At 35.6% G+C, this 8,406-nt stretch overlaps 1 long non-coding RNA gene across 1 annotated transcript; it reads left to right on the top strand.

Annotated features, from left to right (window-relative positions):
* The first annotated feature begins 1,700 nt into the window (after window positions 1-1,700).
* Window positions 1,701-3,819, top strand: LOC140343287 (uncharacterized). The gene is made up of 2 exons (XR_011923291.1): window positions 1,701-2,299; window positions 2,330-3,819. It is a non-coding gene; the product is annotated as an uncharacterized lncRNA (long non-coding RNA).
* Window positions 3,820-8,406: the final 4,587 nt, after the last annotated feature.

The raw sequence follows: 8,406 nt of genomic DNA, 5'->3' as shown, positions 1-8,406 counted from the left end.
ATTATGAGTAACAGATCAGAGAGATGACAACACTGCTGTAAATCTGTCAACAATTAAATCTGGCAAACCAAATATGGAAGGATCAACTGCTACAACACTAAGTTCCACTTTACCTTCGACATGCACAGAAAAAAATTGAGAAAAGACAAATAACAATACTTGCAAGTGTCATCAGTAAGATCCAATTAAAATTTCAACACAACCGTATAGACCATTCTCTGGGCAATTATTGTTCCACTGCAAGAGCTACTTATCCTTAAGTTCTTACGGTGATTGCTAGTTATAGTCCTTCGTTTTTCCAATAAGCTGGTTCTTCTGGAATTATATCAGCAGCACAGTGATTATTACAGGAGTACAGAAACCCCCCGCTTCTTCATTTCCATAGGTGTTCTGTAATTCCCAGAGATGAAGGGGAAGTACATTGGGTGTATTTCCTAAAAGCACCTATGCAATGAGGGAACGAACATGTTATTATAATTGCATTATTCCTCATTAAAGTGAAACTAAACTTAAACAATAAAATATAGTGAGCAGGCAGGTTCTATATTGCAGAGGACAGGCTCCATCACTTCAATCAAACATTCATCATCTGCAATTTAATATCTATGGTCATTTTGATATCAAGTCACATTGTCTCTTGAAACAGGTACATATTGTCTCCTTTTTCCTCCTATTGTCTGTTCCTTCTAATGTTCAGCTCTGATAGACAATACAAGTCAAAGAGAGATATTCTGATGCTTTCATCATAAAGACAGTTACAACATGAGGATGTCACCCTGCTTAATAGAGCAGAAGAATGGAACAGAAACACTTTGAATGAAGCTAGCATTAAAAGAGAATTGCAATTAATTTCATGCTGTTTCCAAACAAAACATAAGTGCCATCAACCACATTCCAATACAGATGTTGTTAACTAAATTAAGCCTTAATGAGCTTTAAGGTTAATTACACACCAGAGACCCATCTGTTATTGCTATCTGCAGCCTTGGGCACAAGCTGGTCAGCTATGCCAATCACGGCTTCATGATCTACTCCATTCTGGCAACCATAAATATTCCAAAACTGTGAATCTCCTCTATTGAATAATTAATGACCTGTATGGTGGTATAACCAATTGATATAAATAATAAATATATAGATACTTTAAAGCTATTGATGTTCTAATGAAGTATAAGTAGCCTTGACCTTAATGGCAGTAAGTCTTCACAATTTTAACCAACCCACTTGGTCACCTTCAACACATTCTGGTTTGGGGAGATGGTCACTTTTATAGTAATTGATAGTATGATAATATTTCTATTTAGGAAAAAAGACATTTTATTTTTTATGAATACATTTAATAAAAAACATGGGAGCTGGCATACTTGTGCCATGCTGTTTTCTTGGATGTCAGGCTAGCCCTCCAGGTTTAGCACTTTATGTCATTACCTTAGAAGTAAGCTCATAAGAACAGTTTACTTTCCTGATGTGCCTACAGGTTGTATGTCTGGATTAGGATCAATTTTATATAACCTTTTTAAAATATATTTTATACTGTTATTTTATATTTGAATTTTACTAAGTACAAGACCAACGATTTTCAAGCAGTATGAGTTATTTTAAGAGATATCACAGCAGAAGCTGATTAAGGTTGGTAGTCTACATAAGTAAAACTTTATACTGTGCTGTGTGCTGTGCAAATCATTATGATGAGTCGTTTACTAGTTTTAAATTTTTTGAGCTTCACTTATTGAGTTGTGTAAACAACAGGCTTTACATACAACAAATTTTTGAAAAGCGTCCAAACAAATTCAAGATCTACCTGCTGGCACACAATACAAAATATTATACTCAAATGTTTACCATTGTAGTAAACTATAGTCCCCTATCGCAATAGTTAAGGAAAAAGGAGATAAACTTACTTTATTCCTCAGTGTCCAGACATCCAGTGCTCTCCTCCTTTGTCAAACACTCTGTAACCTGGATAGGCCCTTGGCATCTTCCTGAACGGTAAAGAAATGCTGGTCCTTCATTGTACAAGATGATTTGGAAAGAGTGTAGCTGTTTTAGTGTCATCTGTTTCTCCTAGGCAATACTTCCTGCTCTTTAGATCTTACTCAGTCCCAGCAAACTAGAGAAAACTCACAAAGAAGTTATCAGCAAATGTCATGTTTAGTAAGTGCTTCATTCATATTTCATCACAGAAAAATCTGAAAAACATGGGAGCATCTTGATGCATTTTGTACCAACACTACAGAACAGTCCTGAAAGTCCCATTTGTTTACCTGAATCCATGGTCATGTCAGATGCTGGGTTCTGGGTCTTTTTTCTTTAAAGGCAAGTGAGAAAGTCCTTCTTTGGCTGCCCACGTCACTGTATGGTAATGTAGACACTTCATAATAGCCAACTTGGTGATATTATGACAAGGGGCTGCAACAAGATCCATAAGCAGCGGGCTCATCAGTGGTAGATCACCAATCTTTACAGCAGAGGTTGGTAAGGTTTAAAGAAATCTAAAAGGCTATAACAATTGTGAATTGGTGGGATTGGTTTGGTTGGTGGGAGGTATATATATACAGGGGTAAATTATTGCCCACAAATTGGATTTGGCTACTAAGATGTAGAACAATTTAGAACTGTGTTTAAATTTGTAGATTTAGAAGTAGATGTAGAAGGATTCACGTACAAACGTAATTATTTGTGCACCCAGGTAACAGAAATGACTTTTAGGTAATTATTGTATTCTTCCAACTGTATACTTTTCCTTACAGTAAAGATGGATTTAAACCTTACTGTACTGCTCCCATAACCTGTAAGTTATCTCTGCATGCTGATGTTGAGCAGATTTATAAGTAACCAGGTCATTGTTTCATAAGGTGAGAGATACAGTGGGAAGTCACAGACAATAAATTATTTGTGCCTGATGTATTTCATCTGAAAGGTTAGCTGTCTTGTAGGATGAATGGAGACTATCAAAGAGATAACAACCACCCAGGGGAGGCATTTTCTCCCACTGTAAAATATATTTTGACAGGCACACATATTTGGACGGCATTGTAATGCTTCTGTAGGTGTGGAAAAACAATGAGACTTACATGCACGTGGGTCATTAAACTCTGGCTGTTCATCATGGCTGAGTCAGGAATTTACTTGATATGGAAAGGCAGTTGACCAGAACATCACCTCCTTGTCATTAAGCCAAGAAGAAATATATCAGCATTTAGTGCTAGTTGTCCTAGCACTGAAATATGATAGGCATTAGTTCATATAACTTAAAATAGACAACGATGGCAAATATACTGAATAGGTTCAAGGGAAACCTAAACGTCTCATGCAGGAAATCATAATAGCTATTAAAAAATTATTTCAAACACAAAAAACATACCTTGGCATACTGAAGATCAACATGACATTTATTTCTAATATAAATTAAAGTTGTTTGAATTCACAAATGCATTCAATTGTGGCTTTTGCTTGACAATCCCCAAAGCCTCTTTGTAGGACATCACTTACTGTTCACAGCAAGATCCCCATCACGGGCCCAAAGGACAGTGTACTTCCTAATGATACATTTCAGGGGTCATGCCCTCTTCCTCAAACCCAATGAAACATCATCAGGATGTATGCTATCATGCTATGTGTATCTTCACAATGCCAGTAGACTCTGGATATGTTTTTATTTAGTTTGAATGACCTAATCAAGACCTGAAGCAGCAAGATTGTGAACCTTGTGGCCATGTGAGAATTTCTCATCAAAGAACTATATCCTTTATACTTCTTAAAAGCAATTGATTGTTATTTATGGAATATTTTTAATAAAAATCTGCTCAAAAAAAAAAATATGTGTTACATTATACTGCTAGGATCTACTAGTAACATTTACAATTATTGTACCTAGTAAGGCTCATGAGAAAACCACTGAGCCACGGCACTGCCTCCGTGATGACAATCACTGGGAATCAGTATACCTCAGGATATGTAATATGAACAAGCAGGTTGTTTTATCACAATATTGGTAAAATGTTGATACACATAGATTAATGCTTTTATAAATACATTTTCACACCATGTATTTAATTCCAACATTTATACAGCAATGTCCTATTTCTGTGCATTGCTTATTTTTTTTAATTGTACATATTACAGTAGAACTAAACTCAAAATACAGAAAGTCACCAGGAGGTAGAGGTTTTTTGTTAAAACAGAGATGAAAAGTCTCTTTTAGCAAAAAAAAAAAAATATATATATATTAATAATAATAAAAATAATTCCCTTTCTGCTGCACCCAGTGGCTTTTTGTTTTTCCTGCTTACACTGCAATATAACTCTTGTGCACATGCAGGAGTTAAATAATAAAGTGCTCTCAAAATGATGGATTACAAAAATATATATGCTGTATTTGTTGAAAAAGTGGACCATTGGATACATTTTTCACCTCAAAATGAAAAGTCAGTGAGTGGTCCAATTTGACAGCATCTGTCCATAGGTAAAATATCAATCATAAATGAATGCTTGCCAGTGGATATTTTTTTAAACAGATGCAAATTGTGAGATAAGGAGCATATTATGCCTGCTCTGGTAAAAAAAAACAAGTGTGCAATAGGTAAAAAGATAATTCATTGAACTTGTCAGATATTTTAAATTTAAATGTCCTGCATTAAAACAAGCTATATGGGTCCAGTGCATTTTCCTCTTTTTCCTTTTTTCCTTTTTGGTTAAATGCAACACATCCCTGGCTTTTAAGTGCTTCTTTTTTAGAGCTCAGCCCCGTTAACTGGCCAATGGATTGCCTCAGTGACCAGTAAGGGTGCCTTCATTACACAGTGGGAAGTCCTGCAGTTGTGTCAGGATAGGGCTTAGCCATGCGAGACCAGATCAGTGATGAAAAGATAGAAAAGATTAGGAACTAAATGTATAAAGCCGAACTTCAAGCATGTATAAAAGCTCATTAATGCAGTTTAATAGGAATCTAAAATTGACTCAGTATTAGTCTCTTTTAAGTTTATGCACATCAATACAGAGATTGGAGAGGCCTCAATTTTCTATGTGCACATGTGCTGACAAGGAACAAGCCAGCATAAAACATAAATCGATCAGAAAGAGTATTTTATCATTTTGCTGCTCTTTTACTGTCCATTTATAGGTAGGAGACAGTGAAGTGACCAAGCTGTAGTGGTTAATTTCCTTGGAGAAAAGTCAGGTCACCAATCCGATGGTACTGTGTAAATCTCAGGGCTATATATATATATATATATATATATATATATATATATATATAGTATATACATATACAAGTTAGCTGTTTGCCTGGAGTTAAGCTTTAAAAAAACACTAGCAAAGACCAGAAATGGAAATTCCATGCAGAACATATGTTCTAAAACCACAAATACCATGTTATTTCATTTGTTTTTCAGCCTTACATTTATGTAGATAAATCCCACATGCATTTTTATTACATGCAAAGCAAAACAAAAGAATCAATCATGATCACATGCTAGGGATAGGGTTTTTCCATTTCCTTAATGTCATTCACTATTTAATTTTTAATATGCCTAAACCTTATTCTATATTTTGATGCGATTTCTAATCAAAGGTAAAACAACCCCACTAACAGTATACAGTAAGTAGAGCAATTCCTTTTATCATTTGGGGAATGCTTAGCCTTAAGTCTTCACCTTCTACCCTCATTGTGTATCCTGCAATATATAGTCACACAGAGATAGCAACCTGCAGATATAAAATAGCAAATTATCTCAAAAAGCTCATTTAGGTGACTGATGTGATGCACAAGTTATCCTTGCACAGAATGACCCCATTATGGAACATTCAGGAAGAAGAATTGCCATTTTTTAAATGTTTGCATTCTCAATGTCTGTAAGACAGTTGTGACAAGTAAGAACACATAGAACCTATCACAGATAGAAATATAGATGAGATCAGAATTCCCACTAACCTGTTCAATGACTTTTCAAAGATTTTAGAGATTTTATTTTAACTTCACAAGACCTAAGACGAAAGCTTCCTGGAAGCCGGAGAATGCAAGAATTAAAGAGTAAGACAGCCATAACCTGATAACTCAGTCTTGGTGAGGCTAAGTTTTTTAGCTTATTTAAATAAAAAATAAATGTTGTTGGGATTGGAACACATTGAACATCACATCTATCTGCTTCCTGTGGTTTGGAAGACTGTTTCATCTCTGGGGCTGTCTCTGGTAGGTTGCATCAAGCAACACCACCTAAAGAGCCTGTTCATACTCATCCAGGGTGCAGATCAGATGCTCAAATGTCAGGCCTTGGGCTGTTGGGATGCCTCGGACCACATACAGATTGAGCCAATAAACCTATATTTTCCTCTTATATCTGATCTGAATGTTTTACCCATGACCCAAAAGATCAAGATGACATGGGCATAGCCACGCATATCCATTACAAAAGCAAAATGGGTTCTTCTGTAGGCCAGTCACTCACAACTGACAAGCATTTAGTACAGAGCATAATATAACAAAACAAAGATTAATGTACCAGACACCATCCCACCTCCACTGACAAAATGTAAACTTTTTCAAAATTTTTTATTTAAATTATAACTTTAAATCACAAAAAAAATAATAGAAGTATGCTTTTGTTTACAGCAGATTTTCATGAGGAAGTGCCCTTTCATGTTACTGTAATGTTTTATAAGGCGAGCACTAGACAGCTTATACAATGTACCTATAAATACTTCTATATTGATTCCCAACAGAAATGCACTTTGCTACTCTTGTTACAGATTAAGAACATTTTATATGCATTACAAATGAAATCACAATCACAGTGGTTTATTGTTGTAAAATGAGTATGTTCTGTTTGAAAAATGAGTCATTTAAAAGAAAGCAACAAAATCTTTTTTTGTCATCTTTGACTAACCCTAACTAGTCTCCCTGGATGCATAATTACTTCAATCAGCGGCTGCCTCTGCAGTGTGCTGATATCAATGGTAAACTTATTATATAGGAATGATATTGAAGAAGAGGTATTGACCGCAGATAATATTAACCACTTTGCTACCAACAATACAAATACCACCAGTATAGGACCAGTATTTTGTCATAGCTGTTGTGCAATTTACCCTTTTCTGATGATCTGGATATTATTTTCTCCCCAGGTAGGGCTTTGTTTTGGTGCTATATAAGTAATACCAAACATTAAAAAGGCTTAAAAACAAAGCAACATCCTATACAAATTTCCTTTTGTATGTTAACAAGACAAAAAACTTTAGGCTTGAACTGAGGCTCCTATTTAGCAAGGGGTATATTGATTGCCAGAGAACAATTAGAGGCACTTTGTATGAGACTGTCAAAGTTAATGGCTATTACAGTTGTGTTCCATGCTCCCCCCTTAAAAATGACTTGTGACACTTGAAAAAGTTTAAACCAAAGGAAAAAGGGATGGGAGGCAAAAAAGTAGGATATAATGAAAAATAGATACACACCATTAGATTAAAATTGTTTGCATCGTTCTTTCGTTACATCCTCCATTGTTCTGTGCTTCTCACCCCTTTTTCTTCATTTTTTCCATTGGTTTTTGGTTTGATCCTTGTAAGTTTTATTAGTTTTTATTAATTTTAACATTAAAAGATAACGCTTGTCACATAGGGGGACAATCATAACATAACAAAAATAACATATAAGTATTAAGCATACAATTACCAATGAAATAATAGACCTAAAGCAGACCTAAATTGACAAAAAAAATCACCAGAATGTACTGTCGCATGTACAGGAACTAGATCATCCAATTAGTGAGGGGGGTCACCATCTTCACAGAAGTCCGCCATGGAGCCCTGCAGTGATGACCGCCTGGATCTGTCATCACTGCAGGGGGGAGCACAAGGTAACCATGTACCATAATTAGCAAAATTAGTTTATTGAATGAGGTGGTGATCTGCTGAGAAGTTTTTTTACATTTGCATGTGATTGGTTATTGTTGGTTAAAGTCCATCCTCACCATTTAAGGTAAATGAATTATCCCTTGCAGGGTGAGATTTTGATTTACTAAGTGAAGAGACTAAACTCCTTTAGTAAGTAAACCCTGTTGCCTCTGACCAACATTGGGCCTGATTTATTAAAGCTCTCAGAGGCTGGAATAGATACACTTTCTTCAGTGATTCTGGGTGATCCAGCAAACCTGGAATGTATAGGGCATTGTGGGTGGCAGCTGACAGTATGGCCCAATACCCACATGACGACCATACCATGGGTTGTTTTTGTTACAGTGTGAAAAAGAGTCATATGTGTTTTTCTGGCCATTGCATTGCATTGACATCCCTTTCCCAAAGTGGCGCCCATGATGTTAAAATAAAATGGATTTAAATGTTAATTGCCACATTAGCATTCCCTGGTATCAGGTTTAAACCTAACACAATAAATAATTCATAAACATAGTAAAA

The sequence above is a fragment of the Pyxicephalus adspersus genome, chromosome 1 (assembly GCF_032062135.1).
Source record: "Pyxicephalus adspersus chromosome 1, UCB_Pads_2.0, whole genome shotgun sequence".
NCBI lineage: Eukaryota > Metazoa > Chordata > Amphibia > Anura > Pyxicephalidae > Pyxicephalus > Pyxicephalus adspersus.
Note: the sequence above shows the minus strand (reverse complement) of the source record. Positions and strands in the feature narration are given on the sequence as shown.